The sequence below is a fragment of the Lampetra fluviatilis genome, chromosome 14, assembly GCF_964198595.1.
Source record: "Lampetra fluviatilis chromosome 14, kcLamFluv1.1, whole genome shotgun sequence".
Lineage (NCBI taxonomy): Eukaryota > Metazoa > Chordata > Hyperoartia > Petromyzontiformes > Petromyzontidae > Lampetra > Lampetra fluviatilis.
Genome location: NC_136288.1, coordinates 14,568,367 through 14,589,363, shown reverse-complemented (window position 1 = coordinate 14,589,363; position 20,997 = coordinate 14,568,367). Strand labels below are relative to the sequence as shown.

Here is a 20,997-nt window from a genome sequence, read left to right as displayed (position 1 = left end):
TTCAACAGAAAGCATTTGATTGGTTGATAGAGTGGAAAGTGCGTGGAGGGGAGTAGAGTGAGATGAGAGGGGAGAGGCAGGAGAGTGTGGAGGGGAGTAGAGTGAGATGAGAGGGGAGAGGCAGGAGTGTGTGTGGAGGGGAGTAGAGTGGGATGATAGGGGAGAGGTAGGAGAGCGTGTGGAGGGGAGTAGAGTGAGATGAGAGGGGAGAGGTAGGAGAGCGTGTGGAGGGTAGTAGAGTGAGATGAGAGGGGAGAGGTAGGAGAGCGTGTGGAGGGGAGTAGAGTGAGATGAGAGGGGAGAGGTAGGAGAGAGCGTGGAGGGGAGTGGAGTGGGATGAGAGGGGAGAGGTAGGAGAGCGTGTGGAGGGGAGTAGAGTGAGATGAGAGAGGTAGGAGAGCGTGTGGAGGGGAGTATAGTAGGATGAGAGGGTAGAGGTAGGAGAGCGTGTGGAGGGGAGTAGAGTGAGATGAGAGGGGAGAGGCAGGAGCGAGTCCGTGAAGGATCTTGAATGCGCTGAAGGCGATCATGAAATTGCTCCGGAGTGACATTGGGAGTGAATCTAATCCCCGATCAGGATGCTCGAGTATCATCAGAGTGAATGGTCGAGTGAATGTTCGGGTGAGTGTTCGGGTGAGCATTATTGCGTGAGACGAGGCTTTGACGAAACTGCTGCTGCTGCTGCTGCGTTGTGAGTGGTGTGCAAAGAAGACAAAACGCATTCGCCAGCAGCAACGCGCCAGTAAAATGTAAACACATTTGCGAGGCACCTATGACTTACTGCATGAGGGTGAGTAACGGGGGAGGGGGTGATGGGGCGAGTGGTACCCCCCACTTTCAAGATCCTCCCCCTTCGTCTCATCGCCTCCCCTCGTCGCACGGAGCCGACAGCACGGACGACGGAACTGCAGATCGAGGACTACGCCCGGCGCCTGTCGATGCTCACGGCAATCCGCGTTTGAAGTCCTCGTCGCGTCATCCGCTCTGCGTAGCTCCCGCGTCTCAATTGCACTCATCCAAAGACAAAGATTCCCCGTGTTGACATACGGGCTGTCGGGGCAAGTACTGTCAGCGAGTAACTTTGCAATCCGGGTACGGATGGAGCAGACCGCGTGTTGTATCCCTCGTGCTGAAGTTTGTGTAACGCACCAAGGCCGAGATGACCTCGGGCTAAGGGTCGGGTTCTAACTCGCAACTGATGCCAGCCGTCAGTGGGATCCGAACTTAGGTAGCCCGGTTCGATGACGGCTGCGCAAACTGCTGCGCTACCGCTCCTCCTACAAACATCGTTTCAAGGCTCTTTTTGAAGAGAGTCCTGCCCTGGGATGTTGCACAATGCTGCTGACGAGGACGACGGCGATCACGGCGTCGCTAACAATTATGATGATGTCATCGCTAATAACGATGATGTCGAGCGCGCATTGTGCACCCATCATCCTCCGCGTGATTTTCTTCACGAAGTTTCGCGGGTCACGTGACGAGCCCGTGTCCTCGTGGAGGTGGAAGAGCGTTAACCCCCCGCAACCCCTCCCCTCTCACCCACAGCACCGCCCATCCCCCCTCTGCCCCCGCCCCCCACCACACGCGCCTGCCCGCGCAATTCGCTCTCGCAAACGCAATTAGCGCCGAGCGCGGCCGCGTTAATTACCGCTCGCGGTACGACCGCCATCTGTGCCTTGAGCTCCGTTCAAGCCCCCGGCTCAGCCCCAGCTCAGCCCCGGCTCACCCCTGAGCCTGTCCCCGCTCACCCCTGAGCCTGTACCCGCTCACCCGGCCCCGGCCGGCCGCGTGAGCTGCGCAAGGCGAACCCGACACGCGGTCAACGGCGCCGGCGGGGAGCCGCCTGGGGCTGAGCGCAATTTAGCCCGGGCCCATTCCCCCGGTGACCACACGGCCATATGGCCCAGCACACGATGTAGAGGAGCTTAGAGGGGAGGAGAGAGGGGGGGTGGTGGAGGAGAGGGGGGAGGAGTGGGTGGAGGAGAGGGTTGAGAGGAAGATAGTGGGTACAGAGAAGAGGGACGTGGAGGAGTGGTGGGGGGGGGGGGACCCCCATCAATGCACTGCCCTCTAGAAGCTGGTTTAAGAACGGGCTGGTTAAACCTGGATGCGAACCCAGGGTCCCAGCCGTGCAGGATCGGTTTCCCCGACACGGCCATCACAAACTTCATGAGCCGCGTGGCTTCCTCCCTCGTGCTTCTTGGCAGTGGGGGCGTCTCCTGTCGGCGAGGAGCAATCGCAGCGCGCTTCGTCGACTTCCAACGCATCGCCGAGTCTCAAAGTTAATTTCAGGAGGGCCCTGCCACATTGGGATGTTTGGCCATCGAGTCTACCAATGAGGCACTGGCTTCGAGTTGGAGGAAATCTGGAACCTGGAGAAAACCCCACGCATTATACGAGAGAGGGAGGGGGGGGGGGGGTGACTCTCAAAACTCCGCACAGATAGAGTCAATAATCTATCGCTCTACTGGCATGTCAATCGTCTCGCAACCGCACGTGGCAACACCTGCCGAGCCGCGGTTGTCACCGAGCCAAGCGCTAAGCCGGCGCGGCCCCGCTTGGCTCCCCACATCCGCGATCAGTTGCGTGGCGAGGATGTCCCCCTTTGCCACGCGACGGGTGACGGAACCGGGCAAGCGCCCAGGTCGACGCATTCTTGCGTTTGGGGTTTTCCGTAAACGTGCGTCCGTCTCTTTGTGTCGTAGACGTCTCACGTGGCGGCGCGTGTGGCCGCGTGCGCGTGTGCCCAAGCTGCTTGGTCGGGTAGTGAGGGGGGGCTAAATGGGTTGATGCGGAGCTGAGTCGACATGCCTAAGCTCGGTACCAGCGGTGTCAAGATCGGCCTCTGTGGAGGAGGCTCGAGAAGGACGCTCCTGGGCAGTTGGACGCAGTGGCCCTCCAGCAACAGGGTATGGCGGAGGAGCGCCGCTCACAACAACGAGCGGAATGCGAGGCGATTAAAATGCTACGAGTTGGCACAGCGGGGAGCGCAGCTGGTGCATCTGCCAGTCATCTCAGTCCGTCGACTCATGCCACCCGTGACCTCCTGCCGGCGAGCCTTCTTCTCTTCACTTGACGGCCTCCAAGTGCACCTAGCCTGGCACAGGCGCGATGGTGATGTCAACGTCACCGACGTGACTAATGACGGCTGTTTGTTTGTGTTGGTGTTGTTGTTGTCGCTTGACAGAGGCAAGCCTCTTCTGCTTCCTCATCTCGCCCCTTGCGGTGGGGCGTCTTTTCCCGCATCAGAGAGGACATTGTGGGGGGGGGGCGCTCCGTACAGAGCCCCCCAAACAATCCCCACGGATCTCCCCCCCTCCCCCACCTCGTTCGCCTTTATTAAAACAAAGGCCGCTTAATTGTAGGCGAAACGCGAATCCGCACGCGCGCCAATTAGGGTTGATTCCTCCTGGAGCGGGAGATTGGCTCATGGACGGTCGTCACCCGAACTCACCGTCAGCGCCGTGGTTCGTTCTACTGCTACTCGCGTGACCGATTGCCATCATCATCCTCACTACAATCATCACTATCATCATCATCATCATCCTCACTACTATCATCACTATCATCATCATCTTCACTACAATCATCACTATCATCATCATCATCATCATCATCCTCACTACAATCATCACTATCATCATCATCCTCACTACTATCATCACTATCATCATCATCATCATCTTCACTACTATCATCACTATCATCACTATCATCATCTTCACTACAATCATCACTATCATCATATTCACTACAATCATCACTATCATCATCTTCACTACAATCATCACTATCATCATCTTCACTACAATCATCACGACCACCATCACCATCATCATCTTCCATAATATCGGTTTTCTTGCGGTTCGATCGCGTAAATTGACGCTATCTAACCCAAAACAATATATCATAGATGAGCTTGGTCGCGAAAGCCTACGTGCTAATCATCATCTTCATTACCACCACCATCATCTTCTTCACCGCCATCATTATCTTCGGAGTTAATTTAGGTTTGACTTTCGGCTTTGGTTCAATTATCAACTCAGGTTTGCGGTTTTGGGTTCCACTCGTTTCCAATCATCATCATCATCGCTGTCCACTTTACCTGTCAATCAAGTAGTCGTCCCTTGCCGTGGCCCGAACGCGACCCCTAAACCCTCGGACGCGTGGCCCGAACCCGCAGCCCACGGGGCCCCGCGCGTGGTGCCGCCGCTCTTCGCCGGAGCCCCCCCCCCGCCCCTCCTCGTCGAGCCTCACCCCCACCCGATGTTGTCCACCAGGACCCAAACACATCCTGCCCCCTCCACACCCTTCTCCACACCTCCTCCAGCCCGTGCCTTCACTCCACCACCACCACCACAGCGGCACAACATCTCCCCAAGCCCTCACTACCACCCGAACATTTCAGACAATCCCCCCTCCTCCTCCCTTCCTCTCTCACACCCTCCCACCTCACTCCCTCACACCGAGTGCTCGTGGTGTCTTGCTGCTGCTGCACGCGGCTGGACTGTAACCCAGCGCTGTCGAGGCAGCAGCTGGGGTTGGTGGATCACGGCACGAGACGCTGCTGTGGAACTCCCTTCGCGTGCGGGTGTCGAGGAGGTGCCGTACCCCGCGGCTCGCCAGCAGAAGGCGGTACAGCAAAGCGTGGACTAATCGCGCCGTCTGTTGACTCCGTCTGTACGGGGATAGAGCGTTGCTCCCTCGCGCGAGCCGTCGGTTTTCTCCGGCCGCTTCGCTTCCCTACCACGTTGTATAATAATAATAAAAACATCAATTGTCTGCAACCATCAACACCCAATGTGGCAGCGACAGGAACCTCCCGAGCAAGAGGCCTACGGCTTAGCGTGGCTCACTGGATACATCTTCAGGAATTTACGTACTTCTGCAATGTGTATTTTAAAACTTAATTTGTTTTATTTGTTTGTGATTTTCTTACCTTTACTTTGCACTCTTGTCGCGTTATTGCATTGCTTGTTGTTGTAACTCCCTGACCCCGTTGCCCCTACTGGACATCTGTGAAAAAGAGCTTCATAGCCCATCGGATTCCTCTTCCGGGCGAAATAAAGAATCCGATGAGGGCAAATAATTAACCTCATCACTCAACCACGGAGCCCCTCCTCCTCGTCCCCTCCCTAGGTGCGAGGCGTGGCTATCGGCACGCTGAGCAGTCCCCTCTGGATTCGGGCTATCAGTTTGCGCGCACACACAGATACGCCTTATCACTCCGATTACAAATTAACATCGCGAGCCCCAAGGTTAAAGAGATAATCGCTGCCCACTTTGGCTCCGACTCCATTCCGCCGCCTTCTCCGCAGCAGTCGTCGTTACGCCGCTGATAAACGTTGCTGATGCGTGGCCTGCGATCCCCACTCGCCGACTGCGGGGATTGCTTCGCGACTCGCAGATGGCAGTGAGGCGGTGTGCGCGCAGCTGATAGCTGTCACCCATCACACGTCCCTGCTGGGCCCCGCTCTCCGTCACGCCTTTTCATTAAAACGCATTGGCCATTGCGTGCATGGGATGTTTGTATTGCAAACATCTTCAACTGCTTTTATTTGTATTCTTGAGTTACGAGCGGAAGAACGAACCGAGAACACCGTCCATTATGCCCGCGGTGCGGCGGCGTGAGACGACGGTGGGAGCGGTGGCGCAGTGGTTAGCGCGCAGCCCGTGCCCCTCCGGGCTCACGACAGCAAAGACGACACCGCAGCAACAGCGCTAAGGGCATCTCGCCCACTCCTCGACTGCCCGTCGCCCACCGAGACTGCACTACCCAGCATCGTGAAGTATGGCGGAGCGCTGTACAACAACCCCGATGAGTCCCTCATCCAGCAGTGGACTGAGCAAGGGAGACTGTATGGATACGGTTGATGTTTGGGCATTGTACTCGGCTGGGATCAGGGATAGCCTGGCCCCGATTAGCCAGGCTAAGGAGAGCAAACGCCCTCTCCGCGGGTGAGGAGTGGGGGGGGGAGACGCAAGACCCATCACCACCGCGCGCTCTCTGCATCTCGATATGGGAGGAACCCTCATTGAAGGAGGCATCTCGAGACTCCCAGTGAGACGTTGCTGGACAAAGAAGGCCGCTAGCCAGGCTCAACGCTGCTTGGCTTCCGCCGTGCGAAGATTGCCGGCGCACTCAGAGTGGGTGTACCGAGGCGCGCAACGACGCGTGGGGGTGATGATGAATGGTGATGATGCATGGCGATGATCAATGGTGATGATCAATAGTAAAGATCAATATTGTTGACGTATGGTGGCGGTATTCGTGGAGATGACAATGACGATGGATATGATGATGAAGATATTGACATTCGAGACGTGTTCCTGCAGGATACCAAACTCGACTCAAAGAGTGACCGACGAAGTAGTAAAACCAAAGGTTGCGTGTGTAAGAAGACCTGATGATGCAGGCCGTGACGATAAGTAACCACTGGCAGTCTTCGGACACATGTAGGATGGCCAACAACAGGCACATTTAAAAGTCGTGTTGTTCGGAAGAATGGACAGAACCGGAAAGAGGGGAAGAGCCAACAGGGAATGGCTTCACGACGACACCACGAGAGAGTGATGCCAGAAAGATCTTCGCTACCTTGGCAGAGTGGCACGAGACAGAGGAAAGTGGATACAAATGACGAAGTGTGCAGTGGACACCTCCCGCCTATCTGCCCATGAATCGTGATGATGATGATAATTGCGATGACCAGGTAGAGGGGAGGAATCGCAAATCCCAGTCCGAATTCGCGTCCCAGATGTTCGTGTTTACCGGTCTCGCGCACTCGCTCGCACGCACGCACGCACCACCATCATCACAACACGCAGGACGCGTTGGGGCGAAATTAATTTGATTCTGCTTTGAAGAACAGACGGGGCAGGGGGGCGGGGTATGGAGGGGGCGAGGGGGGCGGGGGTGGGGGCTCAATCACGTGGGCTGTGGAGAGCAGCTCTTCAATGCCAATGACACGGGGCTGAGAGACCACCCCGGCGTCTTTATTCCAGTGCCGCTCATCCCTCACAACAACTCGAGACGAGGCAGTAGCAGGAACACCCCCCGTTACTTGTCGCTTCTCTTCTTCGTCTTCCTTTGAGGAAGGCGTCGTTGACGAATGCGTGGAGTTCTTTTGTTATTTGTGCAAATTACTCCCCAGGAGAGTTCGCTGATGAGGAGGAGGAAGGGTGGAGGGTGTGGGGGGGGGCGGGGGGGCTGTGGGCCCGCCCCCCCCCCACCACCACCAGCAGCAGCTGTGCCGCCCCAAGCGCAGTGAAGCAGATGGGAAACCGCGCGCGAGATGTCGCGATTATTGTCAGACACGATGCACACGCAGACACTCAGCTCGGCGCACTCCTGCTCGGCTCCCCCCTCCCCTCCCCCGCTACCCCTCCCCTTCATCTTACCCCCCGCCCCGCCCCTACCACTACCCCCGGGGACGGCCGGAGAGGCGTCGGGATCCAAGGGAGCGAATGAAAAGCGCGGAGACAGCGCCGCGCGCGTCTTCTCGGCGCGTGGCGAGCGGCCACGGGTCGTGATGTGGCTCGCGGGGCGCCAGGACCCCCTGATCGCCAGGAGCACTTCTGTTGGGGCCCCAGAGGCTCCCTTCCCGAGACCCCCTCCCTGCCCAGGCTGCAGACCCCCCTACCCCACCCCGCTCCTTCCTGCTGCCGCTGCTCACACCCAGAGGTGTGGCGGGTTGGTGTCTACGATCGTGGGCAGGGAGGAGCGGAGATGAATCCGACGCAGACGAGGTTGTTTTACCGTCACTGAGTCACCGGCAGGAAATACAGATGTCTCTCTCTCTCTTGTTCTCTCAGTGACAGTAAAGAGCCCTGTTATTTTTAATTGTAATTAAGCTGTCATCCATCGCGAAAGTTCATCCGAGCGGCAATAAAGCGGCTCCCGTCTCTCCTCGCTTCTGTTTGCCTCTTCGCGGAGCCGACGCGAGGTTCACTGCACGTGACCCCCACCCCCACCCAGCCCGCGCCTCTCCCCTTTCCATCCCAACTCACTCAGTGTCTCCCCCTCCACCACCTCCCGTGGTCTCACGACGCGAGGATGAATACGCGTGCTGTGAACCCACGTGCTGTGTGTGGCAGACACGGAGAAACAACAACAACAACCGCCGTTCGCCACTAAGTTGTCGGTGACGTCTCTACGGCGCTTGCGCCAGGCTAGGTCGTTGAGGCCACGTGGCGTGTCGAAGTTCACGTCGGGATGTGCTGAAGTACGGAGGAAGGAGGAGGGGAGGGGGGTCTCAGCAGCGTCAGTAGCACAAGTGGACATCTCACGAGCGAGCAAGGGTTCGACTCGCCATCATCGTCATCAGCAGCGTCATCATCAGCAGCTGCAGCATCATCATCAGCAGCAGCATCATCAGCAGCAGTATTAGCAGCAGCATCATCATCATCAGCCGCATCATCAACAGCAGCAGCATCATCATCATCAGCCGCATCATCAACAGCAGCATCATCATCATAATCAGCAGCATCATCATCATCAGCAGCAGCATCATCATCATCATCAGCAGCAGCAGCATCAGCAACATCACCAGCATCATCATCAGCAGCAGCAGCGCAAGGCGGCCGGGGCTGCAGCGACGCGGTGGAAGCGCGTGTGGTGAACGAGGCGCAGAGGGAGCCGCGTGAGCGGGGCCGGTGGCGGCTTCGCGCCGTGCGAGTGGCGGGGAGCCTCCGTGGCTAATCGGCATCGCGGGGCATTCACGGCCACGCCGCTCATCACGCGCCGCTGTCGCGACAACGGCGCCCCGCAGACGGTGGCGGATGAGAGGAGGCGGGCAGGACAAGTGGAGACGAGACGACGGGCGTGGAGGAGGAGGAGGAGGCTCGTGAAGGACGCCACTTGGCGCAGTGGGAGGCAGCCGCCCTCCAGAAGAAGCGGACGGCAGCGGAGCGACGAGCAGAGCACGAGGCGGTGAAGATGCAGCGAGTTGGCGCAGTGGGGAGCACAGGTGGCGCATCTGTCCGTCGTCTCAGTCATCTCAGTCAGTCGACCAATGGCACCTGGGCCTGTTCCGTGAACTCGCACCGCCGATTAGCACGTACGGTGAGAAAAAAGTTCAACATACATATATACTGCCAGCAAGCCTTTGAAACGTCACGTGACGGCCTCAAAGTGCACCTAGCCTGGCACAAGCGGGAATCGAACTCATCTCGTGGGGTTCCTAGCGCAGTGCTGCGCGCTAACCACTGCGCCAACGCTCCCCCACTACACGCAACACCACTTGAGTTGAGCTCGCGTGATTTTTAAAGCCGCTGCCATCGTAAGTCACTGAGTGTCAGCCACCTCGCCCCCACCCCCCAACAGCCCCGCCCCCTCCGCGAGGGGCTTCTAAGCCCAGCCACGTTTGTCCTTGGGCGCGAGCCGCGTGCCGACTTCTCCTTCGCGCCATCGTCGACGGCGAATTGTTGAGACAGCAGCTGACCATGTCCTTTACTGCCGGCAGCGACCCTCAGTCTGCCGATGAGACACCGATTGTCAAAGCCGGCCTTCATAGGCGGCCTTCATAAGCGGCCTTCATAGGCGCTCGCTAACGGCACTCGCTCCAACAGTCTGTTGTGCGTGTGTGTCAGTGTGTGTGTCAGTGTGTGTGTCAGTGTATGTGTCAGTGTGTGTGTCAGTGTGTGTGTCAGTGTGTGTCAGTGTGTCTGTGTGTGTCAGTGTGTCTGTGTGTGTCAGTGTGTGTGTCAGTGTGTGTGTCAGTGTGTGTCAGTGTGTCTGTGTGTGTCAGTGTGTGTCTGTGTCAGTGTGTGTCAGTGTGTGTGTCAGTGTGTGTCAGTGTGTATGTCAATGTGTGTCTGTGTGTGTGTCAGTGTGTCTCAGTGTGTGTCAGTGTGTGTGTCAGTGTGTGTCTGTGTCATTGTGTGTCAGTGTGTGTGTCAGTGTGTGTATGTGCATGTGTCAGTGTGTGTCAGTGTGTGTGTCTGCGTGTGTGTCTGTGTGTGTGTCAGTGTGTGTGTCAGTGTGTGTGTCAGTGTGTGTCTGCGTGTGTGTCTGTGTGTGTGTCAGTGTGTGTGTCTGCGTGTGTGTCTGCGTGTGTGTCTGCGTGTGTGTCAGTGTGTGTGTCAGTGTGTGTGTCAGTGTGTGTCAGTGTGTGTGTCTGTGTGTGTGTCAGTGTGTGTGTCAGTGTGTGTGTCAGTGTGTGTCTGCGTGTGTGTCTGTGTGTGTGTCAGTGTGTGTGTCAGTGTGTGTGTCAGTGTGTGTCTGCGTGTGTGTCTGTGTGTGTGTCAGTGTGTGTGTCAGTGTGTGTGTCAGTGTGTGTGTCAGTGTGTGTCAGTGTGTGTCAGTGTGTGTGTCAGTGTGTGTGTGTGTCAGTGTGTGTGTCAGTGTGTGTGTCAGTGTGTGTCAGTGTGTGTGTCTGCGTGTGTCAGTGTGTGTGTCAGTGTGTGTGTCAGTGTGTGTGTCAGTGTGTGTGTCAGTGTGTGTGTCAGTGTGTGTGTCAGTGTGTGTGTCAGTGTGTGTCAGTGTGTGTGTCAGTGTGTGTGTCTGCGTGTGTGTCTGTGTGTGTGTCAGTGTGTGTGTCAGTGTGTGTCTGCGTGTGTGTCAGTGTGTGTGTCAGTGTGTGTGTCTGCGTGTGTGTCTGCGTGTGTGTCTGTGTGTGTGTCAGTGTGTGTGTCAGTGTGTGTGTCAGTGTGTGTCAGTGTGTGTCTGTGTGTGTGTCAGTGTGTGTGTCAGTGTGTGTGTCAGTGTGTGTGTCAGTGTGTGTGTCAGTGTGTGTGTCAGTGTGTGTGTCTGTGTGTGTGTCTGCGTGTGTGTCTGTGTGTGTGTCAGTGTGTGTGTCAGTGTGTGTGTCAGTGTGTGTCAGTGTGTGTGTCAGTGTGTGTCAGTGTGTGTGTGTACACGAGCGGTAGTGTCGCGGTTAGCGCTACGCTACACGACGAACCTGGCGATCAGAGTTCGATTCCCGCTCACGGCTAACACCGGTGACGATTATTTGAACTGGTCCTGGGTCTCCCCTAGGTCAACTCAGCCTCAAATGAGTACCCGGTGCGGTGTGTAAACATCGCCACTGGGGAGACAAAAGCGGTCGGGCGTGGTGCTGGCCACCCACCCCCTCGTGTACCGTTCCGGCCTTCATTAGGTGCTCGCGAACAGCACTTGCCCCAAAAGTCTGATAAGGCTATTCGGAGGAGGGCAACTTTGTCTTTGCACGCGAGCATGTGTGTGCATGTGTGTATCCGAGTGCGGGGTGTGGAGAGATGTCGTGAAACGCAACAACCACAGCTCGGAATTGATTCACATCTCTGGGCTTAAGATAACGCGTGGAGGCGTGGGGACAGAGGTGGGGAGAGGCGGGGGAGGAACGTCGATTCCGGCAGCAGCGACACTTGGAGCACGCACACGGGGTGATGGGGAGTCACAACCATCGCGATGACGCCATCATCATCATCATCATCCCCATCGTCAACATCATCCAGCACACCATCAGCATCATCACCTACGTTTTACTATCACCACCTCCACCACCATGACTATCACCACCACAATGATGATCAACAACTTCAATTTTACCATTGCCATCCTAAAAATAACAACCATCACTTATATACCAACCACCATCACCGCAACTATAATCGATATCATTATAAACACCACCACAAGCACCACCCCGCCCTGAGCATGGCCACGTGCTCATCGCCACAAGCATCCCGCAATGATGCAGTCACCCAAATATCCACTTCAATAATCTCCACCACCACTTCACCCCCTTCTCCACCACTCACCCCCTTCTCCACCACTCACCCCCTGTCTCCACTCACCCCCTTCTCCACCACTCACCCCCTTCTCCACCACTCACCCCGTCTCTCCACTCACCCCCTTCTCCACCACTCACCCCCTTCTCCACCACTCACCCCCTGTCTCCACTCACCCCCTTCTCCACCACTCACCCTCTTCTCCACCACCTACCCCTGTCTCCACCACTCACCCCTGTCTCCACCACTCTCCCCTGTCTCCACCACCTACCCCTGTCTCCATCACTCACCCCCTGTCTCCACTCACCCCTGTCTCCACCACTCACCCCTGTCGTCTCCACGCTCGGGGTTAAGGGGGGGGGGGTTAAGGGGGGGTAAAACCTCCCACTCCCCCCCTGCCCACATGCTCATCCGAGATCGCTCACTCCTGACCCCCTCCGTCTCATTTTCTCCCCCCCCCACCCCCCACACGGAGCCGTCAGCGCGTCTCGACTGGTGACAGAATGGTGACAATCTCCAGGGTGGTAACGGTCGTCATGGCGATCGTGGTACTCGAGTTAAAGTTGATCTTGTTCCAGTGGATGGAGAACTTGAGAGCTAATTTGCAAAGGTGACCAGGATAGTCACGACGATAATCAGGTGCTGATGCTGCTGTGATGATGATGATGCCGAAGTGACGATCATGCTGCTGCTGTGGTGATGATGCTGAAGTGACGATCATGCTGCTGCTGTAGTGATGACGAGGCTGATGTGATGATCATGCTGCTGCTGCTGTAGTGATGACGAGGCTGATGTAGTGATGACAACTGCCCAAGTGACAACCATGATGGTGGTGATGATAGTAATAGTGACAGTGATGGCTGTGATGGCAATATGAGTGAAAGTCGTGATGACGATGACACTGGTGGTGGTCAGAGTACAATAAGCATGATGATGACGACTGCATTCATGACCGGACCGAGCCCATCAGCTCGCTGACCTTGAGAATCCAGTTTAACCCCGTCTCAGTCGACGGGTGTCCATACGAGCCTCTGGGTGTCTCTGTGAGTCTATGAGTCTCTGCGTGAACCAATGATGACCGGGCCGAGACCATCAACTCGCCAAGCTTGAGAGCCAACTTGAATCTCAGGCGGCTCAAACCCGGATTGGGACCCAGGATGTCGGCGGCGTGGGCCCCCTGGGCGGCGCTCTCCGTCGCTCGCGCCAGCGGCGCGGTCGAAGGCGCCGCCCATCCCTTGAGAGGCCCTCCTCGATTTGCCGCGACCCGAGAACCAGAAATAGCACGCGGCGATGCGCAGCGCACCGACAGTTGATGCCCAATCAGGACACATATCCACTCTCGAACAAAACGCGTGGCTTTTAGAGATGGCGTGACCCTGAGCTGCAGAGATGAGATCGAAGCTATTGGTCCATTGCGATCGCTCGCCAGGGGAGACGCCAGGGGAGACGCCAGGGGAGACGGCTGTTGGCTGTGCTGCGACGTTGTAAGAATCGTCCCCTGGCCCGGGCGTCTCCCACGCCACTCCTCGCGACTCCACGACCCTCCACCGACACGCTCCGCCTTTCCGCGTTCACCAATTTCCGCCTGCCCCCCACACCACCCACTCCCATCAAATGCAATTAACGGGTTCCACGCAGCAACGCGCCCGACAATTGTTAGAACGCGTCCAGCGTGATGCGCGAATCAATGAACACGCACGTACACATCGGCACAGAAGACAAAGATGCCTGCATAGCCTTCACTGACTCTTGGGGCAAGTGCTGCTAGCGAACACCTATGAAGGCCGTAACGGCACACGACGGGGTGGGTGGCCAGCACCACGCCCGACCGCCTTTGTCTCGCCCCGGTGCAGTGTGTAAACACCGCACCGGGTCCTCATTTGAGGCCGAGTCGACATAGGGGAGGCCCAGAACCGGTTCAGATAACCGTCACTGGTGTTGGCCGTGGGCGGGAATCGAACTCGAGTTTGTAGTGCGGCGTAGCGCTAAGCGCTGCACCACCGCTCCCCACACACGCGGCACGGCGACTCGAGTTGGGCCTCACTCCGGGCGGCGCGACCCCGTCATGCGGCCCGCGGAGTCGATGGGGCCACGCCACTGACGAATGGACCGAGGCGCTGGCTCGCCTGCCGGCCGGCTGGCTCTCTAGCTGGATTACTCGCCGGCTCGCGGACCCGTGTTGCGTTGCGAGTCGTGTGGCTCGCGATCATCCGCATCGACCACCATCGCTCGCTCGCCCTCCCAGAGGCCACGCCTCGTGCTCGCCCGACGAGGCCGATCTCTCGCAGCAGCTCAATACACGACCGCGGGTTTATCCACCACCACCGTCATCAAGACTGCGTTCTTATCGGACATGGTCAATCGACTGCTCGGTGGAGGCCCTGCCCATACTCGCCACCGATTTTCTGTTTTGTTTCTGTAGCTGGGGATCCACATGCAAGGCGATGTGTTAACAGCGCAGCGTGCGACCCACTGCGCCACCACTCCACCCTGTTGCGAAGACTGTACAGCACTCGGTAAGTAAACGCAATTATAAATAAGCAACGTGATAAATAAACTAAACCCGCTGATGCGTCTGTTGCAAAGCCAGAATAATCATTTGATATTCAGCGCGCCTTCTGTCTGCCCAGACGGGTCTCGAGACCTTGCTCCAGGAGGGCGCTGCCACGTTGGGGAGTTTGGTCATTTACATTCATGGCTGTGTGACTTCGGGTGAGAGGCAAACTCCGAACAGATTGATTCAAGAATCCATTAATTGTACCGCCACCTCAGAGTCACATCGCAGTCCACGCCTTCAACACGGGGCACTCGATCCGAGTACCCGACCAGGCTCCACATCTTCTGAGACCCCTCGCGATGAGGCGCCTTCGGCGTGGCATCGTTCTAGTGCCCCCTCCCCTGTAGCCGAAGGGGGTGTTCGGAATGACATTGCGACCTGAAACGGGGATTGGTCGAAAGTGTCCGGGCGAGCCCCGTCTCGTCGGCGCATCACACCTCGGGCACATTCCGTGGCAAGGAGGAGTATTGAGGTCACGCCTCGAGCACAATTCACACGTGAGGGCGTCGGTCTACGCAGGGGAGAAAATCCGGGACAGGTGGCAACAGGCCGAGTTCTCAACGCAAGACGCCCACGAAGTCGCGCACAGCCGCGATGTGCGCACCGAGCGGCTCCAGGTCAGGGAGACGGCGAGATCCACCTCGGGTCTTACAGCCAAGCATCCACGTCCCATCCCGGGAGATCGGCCTTGGCGGCCGCCCAGCAAACAGCCACCGGCTCATTAAACATCGCCTCGGCTCCTCTCTATTACTCGAGTTAATTAATCACCTGCTCCTGGAGATTGCCGATAGCCACGTGGCGCGGAACGCCGCCCGACTCGTTTGATCTCCGAAACTAAGCGGAGTTGGAGCCTGGCTTGCCGCTCTTCAATGTGCGGCCACCGTGCATAGCAAACACAGCCCACGTGTTAAAAAAATTAACCCGTAAAAACAAAGTTGTTCACTCTAAATCCTTTATATGCGTGGTGGCTAGAGTCCTCTCGTCCTCTGGCTTGAGATGGCTGCCACCTATGGGTCAGATGATTATCTGCCAGCATTAAGCAATTGGTAATTAAATATATTTTTTTCCCTAAACAGTGTAAAATTTTGGAAAAAAATTTTCATGAAAATTAATTGTCACGCACAACGAGTCTGTGTCGAAAATGTCAGCTCGATTAGATCACGGGGAGTGGGTTAAAAAACGACCGAAAGATTTGCACGGTCGTAAGCAAGCAAGCAAGCACGCAAGCACGCAAGCAAGCAAGCGAACTTAATATAAAGGATTTAAAAACACAGCTATTAGAGACTGCGCATCATCGTTACCGTTCATTTGCAGCGCTTCTTTAACATGTTTAATTTCACTTCTCAGACTGTCACCATCTGACACTTTCTTAGCCCGATGATGGAGCGTCATCAAATAATACATTGTTTAAATGCGTGCCTATACAGGCCACCATGCTTCAATAGGGATTACCGTTGGTACGGCTATTTTAATACACACAACGGACAGGAAGGACAAGATCAATGGGCCCGCATAATGCGCATGCATCGTGTACGTTGACTCAAGAGCACAGAAGGGTGGTACATCCACGCCTCTATAGAAGGAACGAAACAAGGTTGACTTCTCCACAAATCTGGCTGTCGCCTGATGAAGCTCGTTGTTATTACTGGCGAAACGTCGGACTCAGATTGTAAATGTGGTGGTGGTGGTGGTGGTGATGGTGGTGGTGGTGGTGGTGATGGTAGTGGTGGTGGTGATGGTGGTGGTGATGGTGGTGGTGGTGGTGATGGTGGTGGTGATGGTGGTGGTGATAATGATGGTGGTGGCCTAAAAACCGGGCGGAAAACGGCCGAGACACGTCGCGACTTGCAGCGCATTCCGACACCAAAACGCACGGGCTGGATAGGGGAGAGCGATCTCCCCCCACCCTCATCCCCCGGTGATCCCTCTCCACCCCCTCCCAACACTGGTGACATTTTATTTCTGGCGGGGGGGGGGGACCGGGATGAGATTACAATGCATTATACAGCGAACGCTTTAAATTCCCCGTCTCTTTATTTTGACGCTGATCCCGTGACAGCTATTTGGCACAACTGATTATTCGCGCTCCATTAACGGGTGGTGAGTGACGCGCGCACATTCCTCTACGTGTCTTCTCCCTCCCAAAGCGCCCCGCCCCCTCCCCCCGCAAAGCCCACGACCCAAATACCCCCCCTCCCCCTACACGCTCTCCGCCTTCCCCAGCCCCCTCATCCTCCGCCACCCACCCCCCCGCCCCCACTTCGCTCCCCCTATCCCCCATGAGTCCCGAACACGCGGGCGGTTGCGCTCTTTGCTGAAAGGGCCTCGGATCTGAGTGAATGCAATGATGAATAATAGTGGGAATACAATAATAACAAGTGGGGTGATGGTGCTGACGGCAGTGCTGATACACTGCACGTACGGCCCTCGCGTCAATCCATCGCTGGATGAGTGAAGTGGCCTCGAAGCCCATGGCGCGGCAGGCGTGGAGACTTTGTAGTTGGCACGGAGCGGGTTGATGCTGGCAGGACGCATAGGTGTACAGGACAACAGTGGCTTTCGCTGCGCCGCTCTCCGCTGACCACCGCCTTCGCGAGCGCAGCCCCACAGCCGCCTAGAGCAGGCGGCATGCATGCAGGGTGATGCCCACGCAGGGTGATCTCCATGCAGGGTGATCTCCATGCAGGGTGATCTCCATGCAGGGTGATCTCCATGCAGGGTGATCTCCATGCAGGGTGATCTCCATGCAGGGTGATCTCCATGCAGGGTGATCTCCATGCAGGGTGATCTCCATGCAGGGTGATCTCCATGCAGGGTGATCTCCATGCAGGGTGATCTCCATGCAGGGTGATCTCCATGCAGGGTGATCTCCATGCAGGGTGATCTCCATGCAGGGTGATCTCCATGCAGGGTGATCTCCATGCAGGGTGATCTCCATGCAGGGTGATCTCCATGCAGGGCTATCCTCGTGCAGGGTGATCCCCAGGCTCATCCTGGAGTAGCTTCCGCGATCTCACAAAATCCGGCCCACTACGCGTGGTTTGGTCATACGCAATAACGCCAATATCATTACGGTAATGATCTTTATCCAAGAAGGACCGATGTGTACCCACGCCTCTGAAGTGCGATGCTTGGTCAATTAGTCCATGGGCTGGAGCAGGAACTGGTACCACCGGAGTTGATACGTATCGTGCCGACGATAGTACTGTATCTACTTTGGGCTCGTGGACTAAATTGATGTTTGATGCGAGTTGTGTAACTGCCCTGTGTCCGGCTCTTCGTCGATCTACTGCTGGATGGAGGCCTCCCCATGCCCTGTAGACCGTGGGAGTTGTTCCACCATACCTCCCCGCGCTGGTCGGTGCGAGTGGCCGAGTGCGGGGGAAGGTGGTGGCGGGACTCACGACGAACGATTTAGAGTTTCCCGGCCACGGCCAACATCAGTGGCGAGTGATATCTGAAACACTCCACTCAGCCAACTACCATCCGCCATCATCATCATCTTGCCTCAACCAGCGTGGTGAAGTATGGTCAAACGACTCTTACAGCGACACAACGTAGGAAGGCCTTCATCCAGCAGTGGTTAGACGAAGGGTTGTAGTTCGTGTTTATTATTATATCATCATCAGAGTTGATTGCAGGTATCGAGGAAAGTTTCACCGAGTCTCAAGACGATGATTTAGCCGGAGTGGTGTAGCGTGGCCGCCATGGGTGCTGGTGCATGGAATTAATTGTGGAGCAGCCCCCTCCCCTCGTCGCCACCCACCGCCACCCACCACCCTTCCCCTCCTCGTGACCGGGCCCGTGGACTCATTCGGTCCTTGGGTCTCGCTGCAACGGCACCGCCTTGGTAGCTACGCCGGTCCTGGTCCTGCACGAGTTGTGGGGTTTGAACAGGTCCATAACCACGGATGAAATATGGATGTGATAACCACCGCAAAGGTCATTACATATTAATCCACGTTTATTGGCCATATAAAGGAATGTGTATGACCAAAGTTTTTTACACCTTGCGTGGTAGGAATTCTCTCTCCGGGGGCATTGGAACCATCGCTTCTTCTTGAGTACGGGAAAGCGCCCCCCCAAGCCCCAACATATTTTATCCCAGGCTCTAGTCCCTACATTTGTATGGAACTATGTTCGAGGTGTGTGTCGCGCCTTGAGCCAATCAGCGGCCCCAACCCCCGCGGCCGCTCCCCCCCCCCCCGGCTCGCAGGCCGCGGCCTCTCGGCCCTGCGCCGGCGGCCTCTCCCCCGTGGCGTAGTCCCCCCCCCCTCTCTGTGTGCGATTGTGGCAAAGATTCATTGCTCGTGACGTAGCCTTGACACACACACTGGGGGAGTGGTGTTCGTTCCGTGGGCTTGTGCACCACAGCGCCATCGCAGCAGCATCACAACGCAAAAGTCCCACAGAGCAACCGCGTTCCGCTGCAATGGCAAATGTGGGGGAAGAGGGTTGTGGAGAGGGGAGGGGTAGATCAATTGCCCCAATTCCCTCATCATCGAGACCCCTAATATTTGAATTGCATTGATATTTACTGTAGGAGAAAACACATTGCGTGTTTGTTTGCAGTTACGAATATAGGGGCCGCTTTAAACGCGTTTCTCCCCCGAGGGAGGTTCTAGATCGGCGTCTACTCTGGCTCCTCTGTGGGCACGGGGGGTGGGGTGGTCGATGGTGGGGCGGGGGGTTGAAATGTTCGGCTGAAGATCTCCCCAGCCCGTGGGCCACGCCAGTAGCGACCTCCTCCTCCTGCTGCTGCTGTCGGGGCCGCGGGGCCTCCTCCACCTCGCGAGGAGGGGGGGGGGGCGGCGCGAACCCCCCGCGGCGCCGGGAGGCGCACACACAGCAAGTGCGTTATTGGCTGGTGCGTCTACTAAGTGATGGAGTGTGTGCGTGATAATGTAGTGGAGTGCACGTGTCTATGTCGGAGTGTGCGCGTGTGTGTGTGTGTGTGTTAACGCGCTGCGCTGCGAACTCGACGACCCAAATTCGATTCCCGTTCACGGCCAACACCAGCGACCAATATCTGAACCGGTTCTGGGGCTCCCAAAGGCCGATTTAGCCTGAAATGATTACCTGGTGCGGCGTGTAAACATCGCCCCTGGGAAGACAAATGCGGCCGGGCGTGGTGTTGGCCACCCACCCCCTCGTGTGCCGTGCCGGCCTTCACAGGTGCTCGCTAACAGCACTTGCCCCAATAGTCTGTGAAAGGCTACACGGGGATCGTCGTATTTGTCTTTGTAGTAACATGTAGTAACATGATGTATACACTACAAATGAGGAGCGGTGGCGCAGTGGTTAGCGACGAACCGAGTTCAATTCCTGCTCACGATCAATGACTCGTTCACTGACTGGCCCCACTAACTGGCATCACTAAATGGGGATTGACCCCGGGGGCTCGCACGGCTGTAGGGGTGGAAGACGGTGTTGATCTCTCTACGCAGGGGAGGGGGCTGTGGAGGAACGGCTGCCGTTATCGGCGTCATCGTGAGCGGTTAAACAAGGAGGCAGCTACTGCGGCTACTCATCGAGTCATCATCAGCTTCATCACTACCATCAAACACCACCGACGTCCAATTAGCACGGTGGGCTACGAACGAAGTTCAACATACACATGTCACTGTCAACAACATCATTATTGCTCGCCGTTATTAATACCACCACCATCATCATCCCCAACAACGCCACCACCACCAATATCATTACACAAAGCATCACCAACATTTTCATCTTCACCACCACCATAGCTGCAGCTCTAAAAGCCGCCTCTCGCCTCCCCGTGAGGAGTCTCCCGCCCCCCATCCGCCCCCCCTTCTCCCTCTCAATTCCCTTCCCGTCCCAGCCCGGGCTATTGACGCCAATCGTCGCCGCTTGTTTTGCGTTTAAATTGACTTTCAAGTGGCGAGAGGAGAGCGCGGGGAGCGCGGTGAGAGCGGGGACGCGGGCTCGTAAATAAGCGGCCTCGCCAGCTGACGCCTCGCCAGGGTGTGGGGTCCCGTCTCCACAGCCGCTATAAAGGGCCATCATCATCATCATTAGTAGCAGCAGCCGTGAACTATCTACTGCTGGATGAAAGCCTTCCCCTAAAGTGCTGCCAATGCCCACGGCCCTGCGATGTGAGAAGCCACCTGCACGTACACACAGCGAGCAGCTGGCGCCACGCGAGACGATGGCATCTCTTCATCCCCCCCTCCCCCCCGCTTCGGCTGCCCCCCACACTCCCGCTGTCGTTCTCGACCTCTGCGGCATCGTCGTCCCTCCGAGCCACGCGCCACGCACGACGCCGCGTCTCCTCTTCTTGGCGGGTAACGCGACGTCTCCCTCCGATCCACGTCTTCATCATCTCTCTCGCTCTCTGCCCCGCAGCGACATGCCACGCGCGCGCACCTCTCTGGGCGCGCGCTGCTCAGCGCAGACGCAGCATTGCTCATTAAATACATGGAGGATAATTATAATAACAATGGCATCACCATCACGATCATGGTGGTTGTTGTTCTCGATGGAGCCCGGGGTTTGAGACCGCCAATAGCAGTAACCCCATGCGGAAGCAAAGTGAGTTGGGGGGTGGGCGGTATACCCCCCTCGCCCCCACCCCCTTCCCCCTACCCCCTCCCGCCCGCGGGACACGATCCCGACCCCTGTGCTGCCTCTATGTGATGGACTAAGCGCTTCGAGTCAAGTGATCATCCCCTGTCGCCTGCGTGCAGGGAGACCGGGATGGCGGTGGG

General features: G+C 57.0%; 1 long non-coding RNA gene across 2 annotated transcripts; it reads right to left on the bottom strand.

The window, feature by feature from the left end:
- Positions 1–18,055: 18,055 nt before the first annotated feature.
- On the bottom strand, positions 18,056–20,768 carry LOC144935766 (uncharacterized). 2 transcript variants are annotated; one of them, XR_013637345.1, is made up of 3 exons: positions 20,740–20,768; positions 18,599–18,693; positions 18,056–18,137 (listed from the first exon to the last, which is right to left on the bottom strand). It is a non-coding gene; the product is annotated as an uncharacterized LOC144935766 (long non-coding RNA). The 2 variants fall into 2 exon arrangements; XR_013637344.1 differs by lacking the exon at positions 20,740–20,768 and adding an exon at positions 20,508–20,584.
- Positions 20,769–20,997: the final 229 nt, after the last annotated feature.